Below are 25,723 nucleotides of genomic sequence, written 5' to 3'. Positions count from 1 at the left end.
CCGTGTTCTCAGTTTCATCCTGAGTTAGTGTGATGGAGAGAATTTTATAACACCCAGCCCAAGATTCCCACCTGTGACTGTGAATATGATGAGGCATCAAGACCATAATTATGTCATGCATGTGTGTGTGTGTTCAGTCGCTTTAGTTGTGTCCAACTCTTTGTGACATCATGGACTGTTGCCCACCAGGCTTCTCTGTCAATGGGATTATCCAGGCAAGAATATTGAAGTGGGATGCCATTTCCTACTCCAGGGGATCTTCCTGACTCAGGGATCAAATCCAGGTATCCTGCATCATTGCAGACAGATTCTTTTAGCCACTGAGCTACCTGAGAAGCCCAAATTATGCCATGCTACATGGCAAAAGATTTTGCAATTGTGAAGTCACTTAATTAAAGTTACTGAATACTTTGAGTTAACTGAAAGAGGACACGGATCTACACTAGACATCATCATTTTAAAGGCAGAGTGTTTTCTCCAACTGGGAGTAGAAGGAAAATCAGAGAGATTAAAGTATAAATAGGATTCAAAGTGTATTGCTGGATCACAGATGCTGGCAGGGGAATGCCCAGGATTGAGAAAGCAGCCTCAAGGAGCTAAGAGCTGTCCCTGACTGCAGCCAGAAAAGAACGGAGAACGTCATTCTTAAACCTACAACAAATATATCGTGCTAATAGCAGGAATGAACTTCAAAGAGCATTCTTCCCTGGAACTTCCATGTGAGAGCTCCACCTGGCAGCCCGCTCCAGTATTCTTGCCTGGAGAGTTCCATGGACAGAGGAGCCTGGAGGGCTACAGTCCATAGGATCACAAAGAGGCAGATACAACTGATGACTAAAACTCACTCACTCAAGCAAATACCTTGAATTTGGCCTTTTGAGTGCCTAATCAGAGAACCAACTAAGTCTGTTTAGATTTCTGACACACAGAACCGTAGGCTAATAAATGGTAAGCTAAATCTGTGGTAATTTGTATTGCAACAATAGAAAACAGAATGCTTTGGAAGTTTGTTTGTTTTCAAGAAATTTGTTAAATGTAGTAGCATAAACTTCATAATATTCTCTGATTATCATTTTATATGTATAGAAATAGTAGTTTTTCAATCCTGATACTGTAATTGTGTCTCCTCTCATTTTTCCTGGTCTGGTTAGAGGTGGCAGACAGCCCCATTGATATACAACTCCTGGAATACACACCTTTGTGTTATTTTCTCCCATTGAATGTGGGCTGGGCTGAATGACTTCTGTTAATAATGAACAGAGATTGTACAAATGTGATGAAACATCACTTCTAAGATTAGGTTACAAAACGATTCTGGCTTCTGTCCTGGCTCTCTCTTTCCACTTCTTTGCTTCTCTCTCTCTCTCTCTTTCTCTTTTTTTCTACCACCTTTTCTCTTGCTCTCTGTCTTTATCAAGCCTCATTTGGGGAGAAAAAAGATGCTATATTTGGATAGTTCTATGGTGGGAGGTCATCACGGCAAGGAAATGATATCTTTGACCTACAGCCAGTGAGGATGTGAGGTTTGTCAACAGCCACATGAGAGACTTAAAAGCACATTTTTGCACACAAGTCAAATCCTGAGAAGACTGCAGTATTAGCCAATACCTAGACTGTAGCTTTGCGAGAAACCCTGAGCTAGAGGACCATTGTTAAACTATGCCTGGATTCCTGACCCATAGTAACTAGGAGATTAAAAGGTTTCTTGTTTCAAGACATTACACTGTGGAGAAATCCATATATATATATATATATATATACATATATATATATACATGTGGTATATATACATATCCACATGTATAGTTATATATATATATAAAACTAATACAGATTTTTGTACTGGGAGTAGTGTGATGCTTTATCAAATATCTACATGTGTAGGATAGCTTCAGAAGCTGGTAGTGTGTAAAGGTGGGGAAGGATTTTTAGCACAGTGTTAGAGAAATCCTAAACTGTTTTTACTAAACAACTTAGTAAAAATATGGAGGTTGAGAGCCTTTCCGGTAAGTACCTAAAAGGAAATGAGAAACATATTCTTAGAAATTGGAGGTAGGGACATAACTTTTTATGGAATGGCAGAAGCTTTAACCAGTATCTACTTAGTGAGCATGAATGGTATAAAATGTGTGTAATGAGTTGGGTGATACTGCTAAGGATATTTGTAAGCAAAGAATTGAGGGTGGGTGTTGATGTCCACAAGGTTTGATGATTCACTAAAAGGGCTCACACAACTCAGAAAAAGGTTTTATATTCACCGTTCAGTTTATTACAGCTAAAGGATTCAGATTAAAATCAGAAAGAAAAGCAAGGATCCAGGAGAAACCATTCACTAGCTTCCATGTGTTCCCTTTCCCAATGGTATGGCATCTTATGGCTTAAGAATAACATTTCAGTAAGTATATCTACCCTTGAATCTGATTTATATGGTTAGACTTTGAGTGAAAGTCGCTCAGTTGTGTTCAACTCTTTGCGACCCCATGGACCATACAGTCCATGGAATTCCCCAGGCCGGAATACTGGAGCGAGTAGCCTTTCCCTTCTCAGGGGATCTTCCCAACCCAGGGATCAAAGCCAGGTCTCCCATATCGCAGGCAGATTCTTTACCAGCTGAGCCACAGGGAAGCCCAAGAATAGTGGAGTGGGTAGCCTATCCCTTCTCCAGCAGATCTTCCCAACCCAGGAATCAAACCAGGATCTCATGCATTGCAAGTGGATTCTTTACCATCTGAACTATCAGGAAAGCCCAAACTGATGACTTTGAACTGATGCTATTATAGGATGAGATTTGGGGATTTATGGAAGGTGAATGTATTTTGTTTGAGGAAGGGATTGAATCATTAAAGGAGAAGGAAAAAACTGTCATAGACAATCTATGAAATGGGCCCTAATGATCTTGCTGATGTTCACAACCTTGTGTGATCCCCTTCTCACTCCTATGGACTAGTTCTAGAAACTTGCTCCTAATTAATAGAAAATGGTACAAATGATGGAGTATTGCTTTAGAAACCAAGTTCCAAATATACTCTGGCTTTCTTCTTGCTTTTTTGCTTTAATGTTCTCTCTTTCTGTCTCAGAACTCTAGTGGGAGGAACAAGACTGTGATAAATATAATTCAGAAGTGCTAGGTGCTAAGTTAGCATAAACTAGGGCTACCGATTCCGTAATACGGAGTTTCTCAAACTCAGCACTATTGACATTTGAGGCCAGTTAATTCTTTATCATCTGGAATTTTCCCATGGATTGTAGGATATTTAGCAGCATCCCTGGTCTTTAACTCCTAAATGCAAGTAGTAACTTTCCAGTAGTGACAATCAAAAATGGCTTCAGATTATGCCACATGTCCCCTGAAGGAAAAAATACCCTTGGTTGAAAGCCAGATGTTCTGTCAGGTGAATGGAGTTATTTAATACATTAAGAATTGTAATTTACTTAAAGAGACTGCAGGTCTATGACAGTGAGTGCATCTCATGATATTGGGCAGGCTTTACCAATATCAGGATCACTTCTAGAATCTTATGACTTCCACAAATTCGAATTTTTAGGAGCATTATATTTTGTTTTCTCTGTGTGTGTTTTAGGGTAGAATTGAGAATCATTATATCAATTGAATCCTGTTACTATCACATAAAGTGAGCAAGTATTAATATAAAAAGAATATTACCTACTACATATAATACATACTATTGCTTTCCCTCTATGAAAGCACTTTTTTTACAACTCAGCATTCTGAAAATTAAGTACTATTATAAACTTTTTTGCTCATGCCTATTAAATTTGCCATTGATGCTAAAATTACAATGATTACTTATTGATGGTGTCTAGCATAATTGCAGTGAACAGTTTTGCCTTGGGCAAGTTAAGCTGGAAACCCTAGTTACAGTTTAAGACTCACAAATGACACTAGAAATAGATCTGAAATGACAAAGACCAAGAAAGAAGAAATCAATTGACAAACAGAATAGCAAAGGACATGTTATAATATAGACTTAGTCAAAGTAACAAATCATTCTGTACTTGAATTCATCCTCCATTAATACTGATTAGTTTTGAAATGTAATCTTTGAACAATGGCAAGTAGAATATTATATGACTAGCCATGTAGACATTTATTTTTAGTCAAGAGAATGAGTGAGCTATTGAACTAATTAAGGGCATCTGAGGGTGTTAAATTGTGTCTCTGTGATTTCTCTTGGAAGTATACTAGCATTTAATGACAAACTCATTGATATAATCTATAGTTTGAACTTGTGATTGAACAACAAAGTTGACATTTTCCTCTTGACACAAGATGCTTATTTATAAATAGAGATTCTCTACAAAAAAATTCAGCCATTTTAAAATTTAATCTTATGTGATAATTAAACATTATTTTTTCTCAGTGGAAAAAAACAGTGAACGCAGAAAAGCTAGTGATCATATCGAGACCTAAAAAACCTTACACACCATTAAAAAAGTATTACCTTTAACATTTGGGTGCAATTTATAATACTTGCCTCTAAGTATTTTTTCACATCACACACATTTAGGTATTATAATTTTATACAAGTCATAGTAAGAGCTAATATTATTGAGGGATTTCTGTGTGAAGCATGCTATAGTTACTTTATATGCAATATTTCATTCATTGCTTACAAAGACCCAATGAGGTAAATCATATGATCTTCCTTTATGGGCTTCCCTGATGGCTCAAAGAGTAAAGAATCTGCCTGCAATGGAAGAAAAGTGGGTTCAGTCCCTGGGTAGGGAAGATCTCATGGAGAAGGGAATGGCTATCCATCTAGTATTCTTGCCTATAGACCCCCATGGACCGAGGAGCCTGGCAGGTAATAGTCCATGGGGTTGCAAAAGAGTCGGACACAACTAAGCAGCTAACACATTCACTTTCATCATTTTACAGATAAGGAACCAGAGATACAGAAAAGTTAAGTAACTTATCTGCACAACATCATAAAGCTAACTAGTAGTTAACTGAGATTAGGTTTCCACTCCAGAGCCTAAGTATGGAGGTGCCATTTACATTATATCATGTTACCTGTATGGAAACAACTTCCAAAATCTTTTAAAAATGTTCTTTCATGTTTTTGGTAAATGTATTACTGAAAACCAGTCCATCCTAAAGGAAATCAGTCCTGAATATACATTGGAAGGACTGATACTGAAGCTGAAACTCCAATACTTTGGCCACCTGATGCAAAGAACTGACTCATTGGAAAAGACCCTGATGCTGGAAAAGATTGAAGGAGGGAGGAGAAGGGAATGACAGAGGATGAAATGGTTGGATGGCATCACCAACTTAATGGATGTGAGCCTGGGTAAGCTCCGGGAGTTGGTGATGGACAGGGAAGCCTGGCATGCTGCAGTCCATGGAATCACAAAGAGTTGGACACGACTGAGCAACTGAACTGAACTGAACTGATTACTGGAAATATACAACTTACCTCATAGTAACTCTTTTACTGACTGTTTAGTCTATTTTTAATTTGCCACTAGTACAAACAATATTTCAACAAAATGTTGGGCAGAAACTTTTTTAGCATTTCTTATGGTATTTTAGAATAAATGACTATGGTACATTTAATGTCAAAGATATAAACATGTTCAGAATTTTAAAAAAACATATTGCTTTGCAAACACATATTTTATTGATTTAGGCTCCCACCATCAAAGTGAGTGGCTGCCTATTTTTTAGCAGTTGTAGCACTTTGGTGTGATTTGAATAAAACTAGAGATCTTTCTGTTTCTGCTTTGTGGTGAGAGGGCATGGTTTTTCTTTTTATTTTCCTTGTTTCATCAACTTCAAATTGCCTACAAAAATCTTAGAAAAGAAAGGACATACAAAACACTCAATTAGGAGTACTTTCTATTTAGGGGATTGCCAAGTAGATAAAAAAATTAATAAACTCTGATTTTCAGAAAAATAAATGTTCATGTTAATTAGTATTGATCCCACAACTTTCATTACTCTTTGATATATAGTGTGCGATTAGCAAGGACAATTAGCAATTAGTGATGAAGAGTCATGTTGCTTTATGATGCTGTTCTTGACACACGCAGCTTTGTGGAAATGGTGACTGAATGTGCAGAAAGTAGTAATATTGAAAGGATTATGAGCCAATCACAATGGGTAACTTTTGTGTTTCTTTGGAGGCTAAAAATTGCTTGTCTCTAATAACCAGGTTTGATCTTCTGCAGCTCCCAGACTGTTAGGTTCTGAAGACTGAATGGTTGGTTGCAACCCCTTGATGCATGGGGAACCTGTGGTTGTATTAAGAATGTTTACATTTCCCTAATTCATAATTAAATTTTTAATGTGCTTACTTATTTATTTTCCTATTCTTCTTCAAAATCACTTCTGCTGAAATTACCATCTTTTACTAAAAATAGCAAAATACAAAAATATGAAATTTAAATTTTATGACATTCTCTCCTGGTAGTTCCTTTCTTAGTAAGTCAGTTCACCATTGTGTACACTTATTCAAACAGGTAACATCTATCTTTTACAACTTTTTAAAGTTAGTTAAACTTTGGCCTAAATGTAAGTATGTCTACATGCCAAAACAATAATGTGTTTTGAACTACCTACACTAGTAAGTTTTGACTATTAGTACTGGTGTGTACATTAGTTTATCTGGGGTCAAAATGTATGAATTCAGGAAACACAGAACATGATTTTTTTAGCATGTAAGCATTCAGAAAATTTATAGGTATTAATATTCAACAAAATACCTTTCTCTTCTTGAAAAGTAGTATATTTGAGAAGTATGTTTAAGAAACCAGGTACCATAAGGTATACAGGAGGTTTCTGTCCTTAAGAGTTGTATTTATTTTAAAGAATACAGTCAATATATTTAGAAATAAGATTGTTTAGAGTAATTTAATTAAACTAACTTTCATAGCATCATCTTTCAGGATTTGAAATAGCTCAACTGGAATTCCATCACCTCCACTAGCTTTGTTCATAGTGATGCTTTCTAAGGCACACTTGACTTCACATTCCAGGATGTCTGGCTCTAGGTGAGTGATCACACCATCGTGATTATCCGGGTTGTGAAGATCTTTTTGTACAGTTCTTCTGTGTATTCTTGCCACCTCTTCTTAATATCTTCTGCTTCTGTTAGGTCCATACCATTTCTGTCCTTTATCGAGCCCATCTTTGCATGAAGTGTTCCCTTGGTATCTCTAATTTTCTTGAAGAGATCTCTAGTCTTTCCCATTCTGTTGTTTTCCTCTATTTCTTTACATTGATCACTGAGGAAGGCTTTCTTACCTCTCCTTGCTATTGTTTGGAACTCTGCATTCAAATGGGGATATCTTTCCTTTTCTCCTTTGCTTTTCGCTTCTCTTCTTTTCACAGCTATTTGTAAGGCCTCCTCAGACAGGCAGTTTGCTTTTTTGCATTTCTTTCTGGAAAACTCAGCAGTGGCCACAGGACTGGAAAAGGTCAGTTTTCATTCCAAATCCAAAGAAAGGCAATGCCAAAGAATGCTCAAACTACCACACAATTGCACTCATCTCACACACTAGTAAAGTAATGCTCAAAATTCTCCAAGACAGGCTTCAGCAATACGTGAACCGTGAACTTCCAGATGTTCAAGCCAGTTTTAGAAAAGGCAGAGGAACCAGAGATCAATTTGCCAATATCTACTGGATAATTGAAAAAGCAAGAGAGTTGCAGAAAAACATCTATTTCTGCTTTATTGACTAGCCAAAGCCTTTGACTGTGTGGATCACTATGAACTCTGGAAATTTCTGAAAGAGATGGGAATACCAGACCACCTGACCTGCCTCTTGAGAAACTTGTATGCAGGTCAGGAAGCAACAATTAGAACTGGACATGGAACAGACTAGTTCCAAATAGGCAAAGGAGTACGTCAAGGCTGTATATTGTCACCATGCTTATTTAACTTATATGCAGAGTACATCATGAGAAACGCTGGACTGGAAGAAACACAGTCTGGAATCAAGATTTCCGGGAGAAATATCAATAACTTCAGATATGCAGATGACACCACCCTTATGGCAGAAAGTAAAGAGGAACTAAAAAGTGTTTTGATGAAAGTGAAAGAGGAGAGTGAAAAAGTTGGCTTAAAGCTCAAGGTTCAGAAAACTAAGATCATGGCATCCGGTCCCATCACTTCATGGGAAATAGGTGGGGAAACAGTGGAAACAGTGTCAGACTTTATTTTTTTGGGCTCCAAAATCACTGCTGATGGTGATTGCAACCATGAAATTAAAAGACGGTTCCTCCTTGGAAGGAAAGTTATGACCAAACTAGATAGCACATTAAAAAGCAGAGACATTACTTTGCCAAGAAAGGTCTGTCTAGTCAAGACTGTGGTTTTTCCAATGGTCATGTATGGATGTGAGAGTTGGACGGTGAAGAAAGCTGAGCACTGAAGAATTGATGCTTTTGAACTGTGGTTTTGGAGAAGACTCTTGAGAGTCCCTTTCACTGCAAGGAGATCCAACCAGTCCATCCCAGAGGAGATCAGTCCTGGGTGTTCATTGGAAGGACTGTTGTTGAAGCTGAAACTCCAATACTTTGGCCACCTGATGCGAAGCGCTGACTCATTGGAAAAGACCCTGATGCTGGGAAGGATTGAGGGTAGGAGAAGAAAGGGATGACAGAGGATGAGATGGCTGGATGGCATCACTGACTCAATGAACATGAGTTTGGGTAAACTCTGGGAGTTGGTGATGAACAGGGAGGCCTGGCGTGCTGCAATTCATGGGGTCACAGAGTTGGACACTACTGAGTGACTGAACAGAACTGAACTGAATTGAATTAAACTAACTAGTCAATATTCCATAAATTTATTAAATTCAAGGTAATCAGTGGACAGAACAGTATTTATAGCTCTCCATTTCCTACATAGATTTAAAGGGATACCTCAAGGGGTATGTTTAAGAGAATAACTGCTAGCTTATTACATATTTGCCTGAAACTCAAATATAGTATACTATGAGGAGACATAAAAATATAAAAAATTCTCTCAAAATTAATTTGTGCCTTATAAACTTAATTCATCAGTATAAACATAGCACTCTTGGCAAAATGTCCTGATCTGGAATCTTTGTGGAGCTATTGATTTCACTCTTTCTCTGCCCATGAAAAGTTCTTTTTTTCATGAAGGAAAAATTGAATAAGCAGTGCATACCAATATGCTACTGTATCTAGAAACAAATGCAAGATACTTAGAATTATTTGGAATTTAGGTAAAGTAATATGTCAGTGTAATATTTTTGGCAGATTAATTGTAAAGTGATTTTTTATTACTATCTACATATTTTATATGTTTATATAGCATACATATAACATAATAAAATATTATATATCTATATAATGCATTTATATTTGTATTGTATCAAAATTATTAGGCATATCAAAAGGAGAAATAAAAAATATCATTTATAATTATTTCAAATAGAATAAAATGGAAGAAAATACAAATAAATTAAAAGATATTTCTTTCTCATAGATTTTATAGAACCCTCCAAGTCCCTCAAATTGTCAAAACAATCTTGAAAAAGAACAAAACTGAAGCCATCATGCTCCCTGATTTCAAACTAATTACAAAGTTACAGTAATTAAAACAATACGGTATAGGCATTAAAAATAGACACATAGTGGAATAGAATAGAGCCCAGAAATAAACTCATACATATATGTTCAATTATATGTGACAAAGAAACAGTAATAAACAATTGAGAAATCACAGTCTCTTCAATATATGATGTTTGAGAAAATTGGACAGCCACATGCAAAAGAATAAAACTTGACCACTGTCTTGCATGATGCATAACAATAACCAAAATTGACTAAAGAATATAACACATAAAACCATGAAAATTAGGGAAGAAAACAAAGGTGGCAATCTCCTTGACATAGATCTTGCTGATGATTTTTTGAATCTGACGTTAAAGCAAAAGTATCAAAGGCAAAAATAAATAAGTGGAACTACCTCATACTAAAAATCTTTTGAACAGCAAAAGAAATCATCCACAAGATGAAAAGACAGCCTACTGAATGGGAGAAAATATTTTCAAACCATGTAACTGTTAAAGGGCTATTATCCAAATATATAAAGAACTCATACAAATCAGTGGCAAAAAGAGAAACAGAAAGACAATCTGAAGATCGAATAGACAGAAGATCTAAATTGAATAGGCAGAAGATCTGAATAGACATGTTCAAAAGATATCCAGTTTGCCAACAGACACATGAGAAGATACTCAACATCATTAATCATCAGGGAAATGCAAATCAAAACCACAATGAGATATTACTTCATACATATCAGAGGGGCTATTATCAAAAAGACAGGAAATAACAAGTGTTGATGAAGATGTGATGAAAAGGAATTCCTTTTGGTTTTTGCACTGTTGGCAGGAAGGTAAATTGGTGCAGCCAGTGTGGAAAACATTATGGAAGTCTCTCAAAAATTAAAGATAGAACTACTATATGAACGAAAAATTCCATTTCTGTGTGTTTGTCCAAAGAAAATGAAACTACTCAAAAACATATATGCACCCCCATGTTTGATACAGCATTATTTATAACAGCTAAGATATGGAAACAACCTAAGTGTCTGTTGATGGAAGAGTAGATAAAAAATTGTAGTATTTATGCAATGGAATATTATTTAGCCATAAAAATAGTGAAATTTTGCCATTTGTGACAACATGGATGGACTTTGAGAGCATTATGCTAAGTGAAGCGAGTTAGATAAGTCAGATGGGAAAAGAAATATCTTATGATCTCCTATATGTGGAGTCTAAAAGAAAAATAGAAAAAAAATACCAAGTTTAAAGATACAGAGAATGAATTGAAGGTTATCGGAGATGTGGGTGGAGAAGTGAGAAAAAAATGAGTGAAGGGATGAAAGGTAAAAAAGAAACATAGCATTAAAATGCAAAACACTAACACAAATTTTGTAAATGTCAAACAACCAAACAGATATTAGTAAATCCACTCACAAAATGTCCTTAATTTTATGTCTTTCTAACAAGTTTGATTAGCTGGTTTCCTAACACATAATAAATTGCTAGTTAAAAAACATTAGGTTTAAATCTTACATTTTTATTTTATAGTAGCTCCTTTGAATATGTGGTCACCTGTCTTTATTGCTCTAATCTACTTTGATATTGAAACATATTTAAATATGGTGGTGGTGTATCTCACTATGTATAATGAGTACAGTTTGTAGTATTCTGATACCATTTCTAAATGTTCTTTATTCACTAGATTTTACTTATATGTTTTGATGTTTGAGGTTTTGAAAGATAAATAGAGTTGTAGTTGGAATTTGACAGTGTATAAGGCTTTAATCTAGAGAATTTAACCAGAAATAAGAATACTAATAAATTATAAACTAGAATAGAAAGAGTATGGTTGGTCAGCACCTTTTTTTTAGGATTTGCTTTTTTTTTACCATTCATTTTGGCAGACTCATAAATGATATATGTAAAGGATTTTAACCTCGAAACCTCAAAAAACATATACTCAAATTTAATTTGTAATGACAGTCTGTAGAAAAATTAAACATCCCAAGTTTAATTTCTTACCTCCAGAAAGTCAGCACCGCTCCTATTTCCCCTTGGGATACTAATGAAATAGGGCACATAAGGTATTTTGTGAACTGGTAAACTTTAACATCTACCTGGTTATTTTCTTTTTTGAGTCACTTCCAAACATGTGTCTCTCTAGCTTTTTCTGTATACCGTAGTTTTTTTCAGGTGGTCTTGTATTTGTTTCTGCAACAGGAATTTAAAGAAAGGAACTCAGGTTAATGAAGGGTAAGATCATACCAAATCAATCATTCAGACATTCCACCAGTCATTTCATCATCAATTATTTAATTTAGAATATTCATATCACAAATAATTCTTAGAATAATTTTCTGTAAAACAACTGTGATAAGAAATAGGAGACAAGGATGTTAAAACATACATGAATATGTTCCACATGGGCTAGAATGAGAAGAAACACATGAATAAAATGGGAGAAATGCAGGCAAATGGAATCTCTAAAGATGAACAACTAAAATACCTAAAATTAAAAATACACTGGATGGGGACTAAAGCACATTAGACATGGCAGAAAAAAGATTGATGAATTTGAAGACATAGCAATAGAAACTATTCCGAGTCAAACACATAGACTAAAAAAGGCTGAAAAAACCTGGCCATAAGTAAATCATGGGGAAATGTGAATCTAAAGCAGAGAAAAGTACTGTGATAAGCATTGGGCTCTTTCTAAATGCCAGGACCTATAATCAGCATTTCACATAACATTTCATTTACCACTAGGAGGTGGGTACTGCATTTGTCCCTGTTTTTATGCGAGGAAAACATGAAATCATAACAATGAATTTAAGCAAATTTTAATTATAAAACAAATTTTATTTATAAAACATTAAAATTTTCCAAGATGTTTATTTTCATGTTATAAATTCAAGCATCTTAAGTCTATTGAAGCTCAAAATAGAACTGGATGATAAGCTGGATAATTATTATTAATTATAAGACATTAAGAGTTTTATTCAACCTCATATAATTAGTTGAACCAAGAATAGAAATAAAATTTCCTACCTCTTTGGTTCCATTTCTATGAATCCTTCCACAGTCACACCAGGTCAAACAGGAAGAAAAAGTTTTGGGTAAGGTAAAGCTTTAAAGATGAAATTGGAAAAACTAGGTTTTAAAACACCAACCAGAATTCCACAAATGGAAGAAGGGTTATAAAGCAGAGAGAACACTTGAGGAAATGCCCAAGCAATGAAGCCCTCCAGATGTATGTAAGAGGCAACAGATAATATATGTTGACTGAAGCAGAGATTTCACAGAGGGACTTATTATAGGAAAGCCAGAAAAATACATTGAAACTAAATCACTGAAAACTTCAGATGCCACAGAATTTAATATAGAAGCATGTGTGTGCTGTGTGCTCAGTCCCTCAGTCATGTGTGATTCTTTGCAACCTCATAGACTATAACCCGACCCCGATACCCTGCAGGCTCCTCTGTCCATGGGGTTCTCCAGCCAAGAATATTGAAGTGGGTTGCCATTTCCTCCTCCAGGGGATCTTCCTGACCCAGGGATCGAACCTATATCTCTGGGTCACCTGCATTTCAGGTGGAATCCTCACCACCTATATGGGCTTGGGAATCCCATATAGAAGCATGGACATTTAAATCTCAGCTATCTGAAGTCTGGCACTTAGCATATGAGGCCATCTCCACCCTTACTGCTGCTGCTACTGCTAAGTCGCTTCAGTCGTGTTCGACTCTGTGCAACCCCAGAGACAGCAGCCCATCAGGCTTCTCTGTTCCTGGGATTCTTCAGGCAAGAATACTGGAGTGGGTTGCCATTTCCTTCTCCAATGCATGAAAGTGAAAAGTGAAAGTGAAGTCACTCAGTCGAGTCCAACTCTTGGAGACTCCATGGACTGTAGCCCACCAGGCTCCTCCATCCATGGGATTTTCCAGGCAAGAGTACTGGAGTGGGTTTCCATTGCCTTCTCCTCTCCACCCTTAAAATCACCCCAATTACCCTTAACACAGATAACTAAGCTTAGTTAGGAAGATTTTATATATGTCTGGTAGATCTGATGATCGAATAAAAGGAAATGTGCTTTCTCTTTCAGAGTGTGAAAAGCCCAACTATTTTACCTGTAAACTATCAAGAGTGGGAAACGTGACCCAGGCAGGATAGACAAGCATGAAAGAGGAGCTGAAGAGATGTGAGGCCATTAATAACATCAAGGGAAGCTGCGTTAGCATCAGCGTTGAGTAGAAGCTGCTGGAGGTCAGCAGCAGAGGCTGTGCTTGCAGCAGAGAAGAGACAACGTTGTGAAGGGACAGGCATAGAAGAGATAAATAGTAGGTAAATAGTCACCTACTGTTCATTCATTTTAAAATTCTCCATTGAACTATTAAGTCTGAAATATAGAAGTGGTATGGAGTATCAGCTTTTCTGTTTCATGAAAACATGACAGGAAATGGTCTCTTTCCTGGTTTCTATCCAAACTCCAGAAGAGAAAAGTCATATTTAGGAAAGAATTTTTAGACCTATGAAATTTAATACTCTTGAAAAAGTGAAAGTGTCAATTGCTCAGTCGTGTCCAACTTTTTGTGACCCCGACCCCGACCCCGTGGACTGTAGCCTGATAGGATCCTCTGTTCGTGGAAGTCTCCAACCAAGAATACTGGAGTGGGTAGCCAGTCCCTTCTCCAGGGGATCTTCCCAAGCCAGAGAATGAACCTGGGTCTCCCACATTGCAGTCAGATTCTTTACTGTCTGATCCACTAGGGAAGCCCCTTTAAAATCTTAGACATATGCAATTTAATCTCTGGTTCTTGCATCAGTATGATCACTGACAGGCTACATTACCAACCACAGTAACTTGGCTCCAAAGCAAAATTTCTTTCATTATAACTGTAATTTTATGCTCTTGGATATTATTTTCTGTAGCAACAGCTGTTGGGTGGACCCCTACTATTTTGTCCTTATGTTTTCCTCAAGAAAACTTCCACTGCTGCTCAGTATTGAAGCAAGAATATTTAACAATATTAGCCAGTTTTCTTTACCTTTTCTTCTTACTCAGTTCTCCACAAAGAAGTGATTATGGATTAATAAATTGGCAAAATGTACCAGTTTTTTGTTATGCCTTATTCTTATGGACAGGGATTAAAGGAGATTCCTCTTTTGTAGTTTTTTCCTCTTTTCTCCTTCAGAGGAGTTTGTATGTCTTCTTTCCTTGGGTTGTTAAACTCAACCAACCAGTTTGTGCTCCTGCAGATAATGACTATAGTTGTCTAGTTGCTATACCTTGTCTCTCTGGGTAAGACAAACACTCTAAAACAGTATCAGAAAGATTATTTAAGATACCAAGATACCAGATTCCATCTGTAGGCTAGTATGCTCTTTAAACTTCCACTTTAGTTGTATTCAATTCACTACTGTATACTTGCTGCGAAAGTATGGGGGGCAATTTATCATGTCATACAACTGGAATCCCCTATATAAAGCTCTCCTTGAATTGGTTTAGAATTCTACCTGAAGAAAGTCAATGTTTTCATGAGCAAATGGTACGCTGCTTCATTCTCTTTTATAAACAAAACATTATAACAAATTGTGTTTCTCTTCTTGTTCCCCAAAATGATAGATTCAAACTTGAAACTCACTACAGCAACTGTGTTGATACATGTTTTACTAATGCAGTAGTCCTTTCATGCACTGGAGAAGGAAATGGCAACCCACTCTAGTATTCTTGCCTGGAGAATCCTAGGGACGGCGGAGCCTGGTGGGCTGCCGGCTATGGGGTCGCACAGAGTCGGACACGACTGAAGTGACTTAGCAGCAGCAGCAGCAGTCCCCAGCTTTCCATGGCTTTGTTTTTACACATTATTTTGTCACTTCATTGTTTATATTGTTAATGTTAGTAATCTCAAATCCTTTGTTTGGAGAGGCAGAGTGGATACATGTGACTACAATTCAAGTTATATCAAGTGAGAACCCACTCAGTGCTTTCCATTGTCCTAGCCACTGGCAAATCAAAATACAGAAGTGTTGACACTGATATTAGAGAACACATATTTAAATTAAAAATATAGATAGGCCTGAGGAATTAATAATTATAAGGCATTATTATAGAGTTATGTACAAAGTTGTATGGGAAAAATTGAAAATACCTTATAACTTAGGAGATTGGGAGTGTTTTCTTAGAAATAAAAACATTTTATTTGATGAATAGTAGTGTTATAGGTACAGAACACTGAGAAATGTGTCTTTTCTTAAAGAAAAACCTGTAGAGATAGAGGGATTTATTTGTTGAAAGTATGTGATGGTGTTAGGAAAATGGGTATAGTTGTAAGTCTACACTGTCAGATGGTGTAAGACAATATTGTAAACTGCAGCCCACAGAGCCTAAAATATTTGCTATTTAAGATTTACGGGACAAGTCTGTGATACTCTGGTATAGGGTATAGTTTGGTAGGGGTCCAACAGGGGTAGAAAGTGAAGCCAGAGATTTTTTTGAAAAAGTCTTATACGCTAAGAAGTTTGAACTTTAGCCTGAGAGAATGGTATGTAATGTGGCTTTGTGATGTGTCACTTTGGCTAGAATGAAATCCATAGCCCAGAATTTCCTTCTCTAAGTATTTCCAGTTAGGGTAGGCCATAACAGGGAATTCTGTGCTAGATATGGAGGTGAGAAGTAAAGCAATAGGCATTTTCTAGTGGGCATGTATTGTCTCCAATCTGGTGGCTAATCCTGTGAGTATCAGGGCAGCAGTCTTGTACCTGTTCAGCCTTCCCTGAACTCTCCTTCAGTTTCTGTGACTTTTGAGACAGGAGAATGATTAGCTCCACGATGAAGAAACCTTTATTTCTGAAGTTATGTTAAAAGTCACAATCAAGGAATGAGTATTACCTAGTACCAGGCATACAAAAATGTTTTCCTCTGATGATGAAATATATAGACGTTGGATCAAGGTTTCCTTAAGAAATTTTACCACAGATTCTCACAATGGTATTACCACTTCTTCATATCAAAGTCAGGTATGTTTCAAATGATCTAAAATGATAAGTTCAGGCTCTTAAGAAGTTTGTTTTCTGTGTATTGGTGTATAAATCAGTTGTTGTTTTTAAATGATGCTGCAGAGTTAAAAAATATTGGAGAAAGTCATTTGGGGGGAATCAGCTTTGACCTTTGATTCTCTACCTAAACCTGTGAATACACATACACACACACACACACACACACACACACACACACACACAACTGTGCTGTGAAATTCAGGAATTCGTGCGACTATTTCTCCTTCAAGCAACGTTGTGAAGACAAAATTTACCAAGAAAAACTAAAAAAAATGATTTAAGAAAAGATTGACATCTTTCCATAAGAAATCAAGTTGCAGTTTCCATTGTAGTTACTACACTTTTAACCCCATGTACAATACCATTTCCAGCTGAACCATTATATGACTTGGCTGGAGTGTACAAGAATAACTAACAACTATAATGAAGACATTGAATCATAAAGTAAAAGCTATCTCATGTTATTTGGACTCATTTTAGGAAGGAAAGGAATGTATAGTGGATTTAACAATGCTTTCTTTTCAGTGTCTCAAGTGAGTCTGTTATTAATGAAGAATTTTGTATTGCCAAGATTTTACTTTATATTTTACTTAATAACTTAATTCATATCTAGTCACTCTATATCAAATCATTAGCTTTAGATTGGTTCCTGTCCTTTTCATAGCTGGGAGTAGAATCTTCCCTGAAACCTTTCAACATTTTACCTACATTTCCTTAATGACATGTGCTGATTTAATCCAGAAGTTTTAATAACTTGTGTAATTACTTAAAACTCTCAGATATTTAAAGATATTTCTGTTTTTTATATGTATATTTAAAGCATACTTTGTTAATACATTATACACATTTTGTTAAAGAAAAATCTTTATGAAATACTTTTTACTCTCTAGTCTTATTATTATAAAATATTTTGATATTTGATAGCTTTATGTTGAGTCATAAATTCTTTGTGTATAATATATAGGAAATACATATTAAATTCATAGACTTGAAAGTTTCCAAATTTTGCCCAATTACAGTGGCTTATATATTTAGTCCTATTTTAATATAATTAATATTTTCCTTTTTCACAATTATATGTGAGTCTGAGTGATAGTTATAAATTTAGACTCAGAATTGTACCAAAAATTGGAACTTTCAGCAGGCATTGGAATTAAGTTTTTATCTTAACAAATATTTAACACCACAGAATTAATTTTAGTAGACTGAGACATTTGCTCAGTTTTACTGTCTCAGTGGAGTTAAATCTCTAAATCAATTACTAATAATTGAGATACAAATGTTCTACTTAAAATGCAGTAATCAAAGTGCTCTTTCAACTCCTCAAGGATTCAATTTTAGTGATGTTATTTCAAGACATTTGATATTAGTCATTATTTCTTTTCATATTTACATTCTTTTCCTACTGGCCATTTAATCTGTGGAATTCTTAAAATAATTGAAAATTATAAATCCAGAGTAAAGGTATTTACCATTTTTCATTTCTATAGATTTTCAGTGGGGTGGAGCTAGACAATTTTTCCTGTAATTCTTCATCCTTAGGGATACTGACCAAAGGTTAGAGTTCCTTGGGAGATTAGTGGGGGCACTATGCCTAGATGAATTTCTTAAGTAAAAGAGTACAACCTTTAGACATTTTATTTTCCAGAAATAGAATTACTTCTTTGCTACCCTCCTGCCAAACCAATAAATTAAGTAGCTGGTATTCCCAGAGTACATCTCCTTTCCTTCCAGATGATTGCTCATTAAGGTGTTATTTTTCACTAAAGGATAACATCTGTTGGTTAAAGTATGAAGCATGAGGCATTCTCTTATGTTGATAGAACAGTATGACTACCAGCATTAAGGACTTGAAAACCACACAGCTTCTCTAGGGTTCCAGTAGCCATGGAGATGCTCATTGGCTTGGATAATTTGGATTGTGAAGATGGTGATTTCATTCACAGTTCTTATAGTTTCATGCTTCGATTTTTGTAACTTCAAAGTAATTGTAAATTCTTCTTACTTCTGCTAAGATTGAGGTCACTTAATCTATATATATATATAAAGTGCTCTAATTCAATGGTATATGACTCAAAATAGTCATTTCTGTCACATGTCCAGAAATGCTCTTTGAAAAGGAAGTGTGATGTAAGACAGCAAAACATCTGACTTGTAGATCAGTAGACATATTTTCAAATATCAGTTCTTCCCTGTATTGGTTCCCTTGGATATTACACTTAACTTCTCTTCAACCTGTTTCCTCATCTAGATGATGATGATAATATCAGTTGTCAGGGGATAAATTAAAAACAGTAAATGTAATACAACTTCTTTCCCATTTCAGTCTTTTGAATTGTTTAAGTCTGTGATCTTAGATCTCACATAAAATCTCTCAACAAGTGATTCTGTTTCTACCTTCCAAATATATTCATTATTGATAACTTCTTACTCTCTCCACTACTACCATTTTGGATCAAGATCTTACCTTATCTCACTAGATTGCTGTTATAGCTTCAATGTGTTTTCATGCTTCAGCACTTTCCCTTTATATAGTCTGTTCTCCAGACAGCTGGCAAGGCTATTACAATTTTAAAAAGTCAAGACATGACAATCTCCTCGCAAAATCCTCCAAAGGCTCTTCTGCCTCAGAGACAAACTCGTTAAAACATACCTCAAAGCCCTAAAGAATCTCTTGATGAGGGTGAAAGAGGAGAGTGAGAAAGCTGGCTTGAAACTCAACATTTAAAAAAAAACTAAAATCATGTCATCCAGTCCCATCACTTCACGGCAAATAGAAGGAGGCTCCAGTTGTTTTTTCTTGGGCTCCAAAATCACTACAGACAGTAACTGCAACCAAGAAATTAGAAGACAGTTGCTCCTTTGAAGGAAAGCTATGATAAACCTAGACAGCATATTAAACAGCAGAGACATCATTTTGCTGACAAAGGTCCATATAGTCATAGCTATTGTTTTCCCAGTAGTCATGTATGGATGTAAGAGTTGGATCATAAAGAAGGCTGAGTGCCAAACAATTGATGCTTTCAAATAATAGTGCTGGAGAAGATTCTTGAGAGTCCCTTGGACTTCAAGGAGAGCAAACCAGTCAATCCTAAAGGAAATCAAACCTGAAGATTCATTGGAAGGACTGATGCTGAAACTGAAGCTCCAATACTTTGGCCACTTGATGCAAAGAGCTGACTTATTGGAAAAGACCCTGATGCTGGGAAAGATTGAGGGCAGGAGGAGAAGGGGAGAACAGAGGATGAGGTGAATCACTAATCAGATATACGGCAATAAGAAACTTCCTGGGGTTAAGTGAAGTGTTGAAAAACCCTAGTATGTACACCAACTTTTCAGTTCCTAGTATTCTCACCTTTGATGGATTGGGATGAAGAAAAAATAGAAAGTAAGGCATTATGTTACATTGTGACTGTGACTGTGACCCCATGGACTGTAGCCCACCAGGCTTCTCTGTCCATGAAATTTTTCAGGCAGGAATACTGGAATGGGTTGCCATTTCCTTCTCCAGGATATCTTCCTAACCCAGTGATCAAACCTGTGTCTCCTGCATTGGCTGGTGGATTATTTACTAGCACTACCTGGGAAGCCCATTATATCATTCATTCATTCATGGACTGGGATGAAAGAAAAATAGAAAGTAAGGCATTATGTTACACTTTTGACTGTGATTCTTGGGATATATAGAGGCAATAAAATTATATATTAATAGATTATGGAGATACTGGCATTGGGATCTTTGAAAACATAACATCATGGGCTAACTCTCATAAGCATCAACTTAAAAGTAGAAGGTTGCTATGAAAGTTTAAGGAAAGGTTCATCTCCTCTAGTCTCAAGACAGAATCTGTTGAAAATCAAGTCAGGATCTATGTATAAGGGAGGCAAGATTGCAAAAGAGATAAATCTACAGCCTTGAAAGTGTCATTTTTTCTATTTCTTCTTCTTAGTTAAGACCTTAATTGGAAGAGTAAGATTTTGAGATCAGACAGTTTGATGAATAATTTCATGGAACTCAGACCACTAAATTTCCCTCAACTTTCTATGTGTTGAAAAAAGATCTCTGCTCATTCTCAGAAGAGAGAAATCTCCCCTTCCTAGAGACTTTTTTTTAAGACTTCAACTGAAGCTGACACTACTCACTCTAGAAGAGGCAGCAATACAAATTTGACTACTATTCCAGATCTGGGTTTGTCTTCCTTTCCCACAGTGCGTCCTCCATTGTGACCAAGTGAGAATTTACCAAATGGCTAATATTTTATGCATTTATCCTACACAACACTGCCTTCCAATTACGTACCTATTTTACAACAACAACAACAGCAAAGTGTCAAACAGTGGGTTTATGACCCTGGGATATATAGGTGTTAACACATACTTCATCAATTGCAAGTAGCTGGTTTAATATAACGTGTAGCTTGTTTAAATAGCATGGAGTACTTAGCTAACATGCCTGAAAGGGATTCACATCTATTGAAGTTGGGAGCTGATATTCAGAATGTGGTAAATATGCTAAAATGGCCATTGATACATAATGTTTTGTCTCAAGTGCTAGAATATGTGAGTCCAGGAACCAAGAGATGGAAGTACCCCAGCGATCCACTTTCAGAATCTGTACTTTCTGTCTTCACTACTTGAGATTCTGTTACAGTTAACATCCTGATTCCTTGTGATGGATAGAGTGCTTGTGCTTAGGGAATACTACTTGTTCCTAGAAAATTAAGATTATTTCTAGTTCATTTTGGTCTTTTCCTTCCAGCAGACCAGCAAGCAAAGAAAAAAATAACTGAACTGTCAAAAGTAATAGACTCCAAATAAAATGAGGAGCTAGGATTTCTCTTAAACAATGGAAGAGGAATATCCTGGAATACAATTTCTCATTGAAGTTTCTTGAGGCTTTTGGGGTTAGTTATAAATTTGAATATACATTACAGCAGCCATAGGCTGACAAGGGCAATACAATGAAGAGCTCATCCCTTTTGGGAATTTGGGTCTCAGAGCAGCCAAACGTATCTGAAGGTGAGATAAATCTAGAATAATGCTGAAAGATATATTTAATCAGTATTAAAAATGACCTATGGATCAGTGGTTACACTGTTGATTGTAGGTTATTTTTACAGCCTTCTTGCCTTAGGACTTTGCAGATATTTCAGTAGACCATCAACTGTATAGTCACTCTGTCTTGGATTGGATTTCAGGGAAGAAACAAGTGGAACAGGGTGGTGCAAGAAGTGATCTGTATTAGATAACTCTCGTGCACAACTTCATATCTGATTGTCTTCATTTGTTCAGTTCTAGCCATGGCTGTTGTGAATCCAGTCTATACATATTCTGTTGTTATTGTTCAGTTGCTTGATCATGTCTCTTTGTGACCCCATAGATTGCAGCACTCCAGGCATCCCTGTTCATCACTATATCCTGGAGCTTGCTCAAACTCATGTGCATTGAGTCAGTGATGCCATCCAACCGCCTTGTCTTCTGTTGTCCCTTTCTCCTTCTGTTCTCTATCCTTCTCAGCATTAGGGTCTTTTCCAATGAGTCAGCTCTTCACATCAGGTGGCCAAAGTATTGGAGCTTCAGCTACAGCATCAGTCCTTCCAATGAATATTCAAGATTTCCTTTAGGATTGCCTGGTTTGATCTCCTTGCAGTCCAAGGGACTCTCAGGAGACTTCTCCAACAGCACCGTTTGAAAACATCAAATCTTCAGTGTTCAGCCTTCTTTATGGTCCAACTCTAATATCCATACATGATTACTGGAAAAATCATAGCTTTTACTATACGGACCTTTGTTGGTAAAGTAATACCTCTGCTTTTTAATATGCTGTCTAGATTTCTCATAGCTTTTCTTCCATACATACATATTCTGAGAGTATCTCAAATCAGTCCTTTGCTTTACTTAGTTTCTTGTTCTTTACTGATGTCATACTCAGAGACCACAGGTAGTGGTGGCCACAGTGTGGATGCTACAAGAAATTTCTTGGTGTAAACATACACATTTTGGTAGTGTGGGGGAGTTAATGCCTTGGGGAGTAAACTTAAGGTCAACAGGCCATGGGAACCCTTGAAAAAATGTCTTCCTCATTGTTCATCCTCTTAACAGATTGTTTTGAATGAACTTCATAGAGCTTTTTAGGAGGACCCATGGAATTGAACAACCCCTCTAGCAGTTGTGAACTCAATTACATATAGTGATATAGGTTTTCCCTTGTTCTTGATTTGCATCCAGTGTTTCCTATGTTACTCACTTGCCTTTTATTTAAGTCTTGATTTCTGAGTTTGATTCATTGCAAATCACGTAACCCTTTAAAATCTAAGTTCCATATGGACAGTGATCTTTGTCCATTGTTCACTGCTCTGTCTCCAGTTCCTAATAGTGATAAACCTGCCAGAGTGCATGCCTTCATTAAACATTTGTTAAACCGATGTGTTAGACATTGTTAGTGCTCCTCTTGGGCACTTCGCTACAGTACTGCCCAACTCTCAGTTTCTGTGTGCTTTAAAAATTTGCACATACAACTGCCCTTGGCCCATTGAAGCTCTTTGTTCACATGCACAAAAGAGGTGGAAGGTGTCTGGGATTTTATGTTCTCTCCCCTACCTTCCACTGGGACTAAGTATAGGAAAATGAAAACCCCACTCTCTTGCCTCAAGGAAGGACAAACCTTGAAGTGTAATTGATGTTCTAGAACTTTCTGTATAATCATCTACAACTTGTGCCCAAAATATTACTAGTGCTTATCTTCTCATTCTCTGTCTTATTCCCACCACACACTACTGAATTCTTTTATAAGCAGTTCCTTAAAAATCTGGAAATCCCACTTGAAACAATGAAAGAAAATGCCAGGAATATAACAGACACTCAATAACAGACAATATGCTTTGGAATAGCAGTTATTATTTATCAACACTTATTTCAATGAAATTACCATTATATTCTTCTTTTGAAAAAAAAAAAATCAGGCTTCTTCTCCCTCTTATTTTTGAGATCTAAACTTTGAGACCCAGAGCTGTCCTGTTCTGAAAATTAGTTTCTATATTATTCTTTGTGACTGAGATTCTGTTTTAATAACGTGGGAATTAGCAGGTGTGTATAACATAAATATAGTACTCTATATTTTCCATGTTTGAATAATCATATGAATCAATGGAAAGCTGCCAAAAATGCATAATTAAACAAAGAGGTGTAAGAGCTATAGCAGGTGGGGTGTCAGGACTTACAGAATATATGGGGAGACTTCCTGGAAGAAGCCCCACTTTCCAGAGATTCTGATTTATTAGGTCTTTGTTTTTTAGGAAGCTGTATTTTTAAAATTTTGTCTAGATTTTAATGATCTGTCAGGCTTGGGAGCCTCTCAAGTCAGTAGTCCTATTTGTTCTTGAAAGCATTGTCTTTGATTTCACAAATAGGTTTTATTTTATAGTCCTGTACTCTCTGTTGCTGAACCCTTCAGAGATCTGGTTGAATGGACCAGTCAGGATCAATTTCCAGCTCCAACAACCAATGGTTGGGCAGGTTACTAAGGTTATTGTTATTGCTTGTTGTGAAAGTCACTCAGTCATGTCTGACTCTTTGCAACTGCTTGGATTATAGCCTGCCAGTCTCCTCTGTCCATGCAATTCTTCAGGCAAGAATACTAAGGTTATACAAACTTCTAATTATTTGAAGCTGCTTACAGTTAACAGTAAGCTATTATGTATGTGTGTATATATATACATATATATATATATGAATGGTGTATAATAAAATATATGATATAATAAGATAGGAGTTTTAGAAATAAGATTATTTTAACTATTGCAAATTAAGGTTTTAAATGTCAAAACTTATTACCTATGTTCGTCATATATCTATAAATTATTTTTTCTTGTAAATTAGTTTTAGTTGCTTCATTGTCCAACTGTAGTGTGGCACAGAGAATTCAAAGCAAGATTTATATTATAATAGAGAAGGAAATTTTAGAAGAAAATGTACTTATATAAATGTGATAACCCATTATAAAGAATATATATTTTTATCTACCATATTTATAGAAATAGATAAAATTGACCTTTATTTAATAGTGTATTACTTAAATTTTATATAAGCTTATCTAATTATACACATATAAACCACACATATGTGTATATAATTATAAAATGTTTGTGTGCATGTGTGCTAAGTAGCTTCAGTCATGTCCAACTCTGCAACCCTATGGACCACAGCCTGCCATGCTTCTCTGCCCATAGGATTCTCCAGGCAAGAATACTAGAGTGGGTTGCCATGCCCCACTCCTGGGAATCTTCCCAACCCAGAGATCAAACCCTCATCTCGTAAGTCTACTTGCATTGGCAAGTGGGGTCTTTACCACTAGTGCTACCTGGGAAGCCCCTGAAATATATGATATATATGTACTTTTATTATGTTCTGTTAAATAGTGATCAAAATACTTATATTAATCAGAGTAAAATGAGAAAATAATAGTTATATTAGTTAATAACATTATTCTAACACTATAAAATGTATGAACTGTACTCAGAGACTTTATCTTATTTTATCTTCATAGCAACTAGGAATTTAGCATTACTAAAAACTAATCAAAGGGAATGATACAGGAATATACATATGTTACTGGGCTTTGAGACCCCTTGAAATAGGCCATGTATCATTTTTTCCATAATGATATCTTTTTGTGCTTACTTCTAAGTTGCTATGTTTCCAAAATAGATTCTCTCATTTGATCTTACAATAATCCTAGGAGATATGTAAAATTAACTATGTCTTATATTGAATAAATGTAAGCTCAGAAAAAATTGACTTGAATAATGTCAGGAGGGAAAAGACTAACTGCTGTGTAAAACAATTTTTTAACCATCAAAGGTTATTCACATTCACTCTGCCACTAAGCTTTTATTTTTTTCTATTCAGTTTTCACATATAAGTATATGTTTAGTTATTTTACCTTTATTTCCTTCTCAACATTATCTCATAGAATTGACAAGGCCAATTGAGCAGAGACATTTATATGCATATGGCAAATTTTGTAAAATACACTTTAAGTAACAGATAAACACTATATCTCTTCAGTCTTATAGTACTTTTCATTTTTATAAAGCATTTATTCATTTTCATCTTTATATTA

The 25,723-nt window shown here is 35.9% G+C and overlaps 1 long non-coding RNA gene across 1 annotated transcript; it reads left to right on the top strand.

The window, feature by feature from the left end:
• The first annotated feature begins 213 nt into the window (after positions 1-213).
• On the top strand, positions 214-14,654 carry LOC145507169 (uncharacterized). The gene is made up of 2 exons (XR_014054629.1): positions 214-948; positions 13,649-14,654. It is a non-coding gene; the product is annotated as an uncharacterized LOC145507169 (long non-coding RNA).
• The last annotated feature ends 11,069 nt before the right edge of the window (positions 14,655-25,723 follow it).

Source organism: Giraffa tippelskirchi, chromosome 5 (assembly GCF_054371585.1).
Source record: "Giraffa tippelskirchi isolate mGirTip1 chromosome 5, T2T-mGirTip1v1.2.pri, whole genome shotgun sequence".
NCBI lineage: Eukaryota > Metazoa > Chordata > Mammalia > Artiodactyla > Giraffidae > Giraffa > Giraffa tippelskirchi.
The sequence above is the reverse complement of the archived record's forward strand: the minus strand, read 5'-3'. Positions and strand labels throughout refer to the sequence as shown.